Genomic DNA, 2,932 nt, shown 5'->3' on the forward strand with positions numbered 1-2,932 from the left:
ATTTTGTTTTCACCACACCATTGTTTTTACTACATATCTTTGGTGTATTTAAAAAATGTGTGAAAAATGTTAGACCATCTCCCTTTTTTCCACCTTCCCTTTTACCCTTTACTGCCATTTATACACACACATCCACGCACGCACACATGCACACACACATACAGACCAAAATTAATTTAGATGTACGAATGGGTTATTTGAAGCAAAAAGTCAATCTATATTAGTAAAAGTGTCATGCCTGTGTGAATTATATTTATGATCCTTTTAAGAAGAAAGAACTTCCAGCCGGGCGCGGTGGCTCACGCCTGTAATCCCAGCACTTTGGAAGGCAGAGGCGGGCTGATCACGAGGTCAGGAGTTTAAGACCAGCCTGGCCAAGATGGTGAAACTTCGTCTCTATTAAAAACACAAAAAAAAGTTTTAGCTGGGCGTGGTGGCACGTGCCTGTAATCCCAGCTACTCAGGAGGCTGAGGCAGGATAATGGCTTGAACCCTGGACTTGGAGGTTGCAGTGAGCCGAGATCATGCCACTGTACTCCAGCCTGGACAACAGAGTGAGACTCCATCTCAAAAATAAAATACAATGTTGAATTTTTACAAGTCATTGTTCCTATTCTAATTTTTGAATGAAACTACAGCCTCTAATAAAACAGCCTCATTAAACTAATTCGCTAATGAATTGTTAAGTAAAAGGGGAATTCCACAGAAATATATATGGCTCTTTTTATGTTTATTAAAAGTAAGAGCCTGGAAAACAGTAAGAGTTCTGTAAAATTGAATTACTTTCTATCCAGTTCTACTGGTTCTCAGTGTTTTATCTTTATATTAAAATATATATAAATGATTGATTGATTGATGATTTTTTTTCTTTTAGACACTGCTGTTGAATCCATGGAGAGTAAAAAGGGTAAATTTCCAGAACTAGGCTCCCTCTGCTCCAGTTCCCCAGGTGGGCGTGGCAGAGACAGAGACCAAGGAAGGCGGCTGGAGCCATGCAGCGCTACTTGTGCCTGGTGGCGCTCTGTCTGGCCTGCGGCTTCTGCTCGCTCCTTTACGCCTTCAGCCAGCTGCCACATCCCTGGAGGAAGGAAAAGGTGGCAGTGACTGGAAGACACAGGCACGCAGTGGCTTCTTGACTGGCTGGAGGCAGATGTGGTGCAGTGAGAGGAGCGGGCAACGCTGGTCCCGCTGCGCATCCAGGCGGGTGGGACAGGTGTAGTCTGAAAATACAGCCTGTTGAGAAAATGCATCTAGCTATAGTTGCCTGTGGTGAAAGACTGGAAGAAACTATGACCAGGTTGAAGTCAGCTATCATTTTCATGATCAAAGCTTTTCAATTCCAGGTTTTTGCTGAAGATCAGCTACATCACAGCTTTAAAGGAAGATTTGACAGGGGTCATTTCTCCAAATATTTAATTATACAATATACCCCACAACCTTTCCAAGTGAGAATGCAGCAGAGTGGAAAACCTTTTTAAACCATGTGGTTTGCAGAGATTGTCCTTGCCGTTATTCCTGAAATAAGTTGACTCCCACACTGATAGCCCTTTTTTTACGACCAGTTGATACTATTTGGTCTTTACTAAAGAAATTTCATTCCACACAAATTGCTGCAATGGCACCAGAACCCAAGGAACCTCTAATAGGATGGTATAGTCGCTTTGCTAGGCATCCATACCGTGGAAAAGCTGGAGGAAACTCTGGAGTAATGTTGACAAACATGACTGGAATGAGAAGGAAGTATTTCAAGAATGATGTGACAACTGTGCGACTACAATGAGGAGACATACTTATGACATGGCTTAAAATATACAAGCTAAACATGACATGGGTGATCAAGATTTGTTGGATATCATGTTTTTCATAATCCAGAAAGCCCTTTTGTCTCTCCGTGTCAATGGAATTATCATCTAGATCATTGTCTATATGGAAGCAGTTGCCAAGAAGCAGAAGAAGGAATCTTTACTCTTCACGGGAACAGAGGTTCCATGACGATAAGCAACCAGCATTTAGAGCTGTTTATGAAGCGCTGAGAAATTGTTCTTTCAAGATGACAACGTTCATTCCTTAATAAAACCTTTAGAATTGGAACTACGAAAAACAGTGCATACATACCATGGAAAAATTTACAAAATATTTATCAAACAACTAGCAAAAAGCATAAGAGATCGTTATGCCAGATCACCAAAGGAAAGATGATTCTTGGTGCCTGCTACATCAAATGGATGAAAACAACAAAGCATCAGAGGATAAGTGTGAAGCAATCGTCTTGGGTGAAGCATTAAGGAAGGAATTATTCATCTCCAAAATATTTTTTTTTTTCCTAAAGAGGTTAAATGAGCAGTATTTTCAGGCAACGAAGAATAACTTAAAATCTTGGGCTCCAACAAAGAAACATTTTTGGCCTCTGATATTTTGTAATGTTACTTACTATCATAAGATATGGGTCATATCTTGGGGTTATTTGTGTTCCTCAGCTCTAACAGGAGGATTCCCAAGCACTCATTTCTTCTTAACCAATTTCTGAAGGTAAAATGTTGGTGAAGAGCACTCTTTCCTTCCTGCTACCATTAATTGGTGTTTATTTTGTGTTGATTTTGTGTCAGGCACTGTTCAGTAGTTTATATTTCTTAGCTGGTTTGATCTTTACAGCAACTTTATATGACTGACATTGTTCCCCCGTTTTTCAGGCTAGAAATCTGAGTCCCAGTGTCCCACAATGGCTGTGTGGTAAGCCTATGTTACTAACCATTATGCCACTCTGTGTTGTGACAGCGCCAAACATACTTTCATTCATATATATATATATAAACTGACCATGTTCTTCTGTGATTTCTTTCAGAGAGCCTTTTACATCAAATATTGACGATGATAATAATAATGAACACACACTGAGCATCTTAATTTCTGTTCCTATTGACTGCTTTGTCTT

At 40.0% G+C, this 2,932-nt stretch overlaps 1 pseudogene; it reads left to right on the forward strand.

Annotated features, from left to right (window-relative positions):
• The first annotated feature begins 992 nt into the window (after nucleotides 1–992).
• On the forward strand, nucleotides 993–2,431 carry LOC105534203 (annotated as a pseudogene).
• The last annotated feature ends 501 nt before the right edge of the window (nucleotides 2,432–2,932 follow it).

This window comes from Mandrillus leucophaeus, unplaced genomic scaffold (genome assembly GCF_000951045.1).
Source record: "Mandrillus leucophaeus isolate KB7577 unplaced genomic scaffold, Mleu.le_1.0 Scaffold1314, whole genome shotgun sequence".
NCBI classification, from domain to species: Eukaryota; Metazoa; Chordata; class Mammalia; order Primates; family Cercopithecidae; genus Mandrillus; species Mandrillus leucophaeus.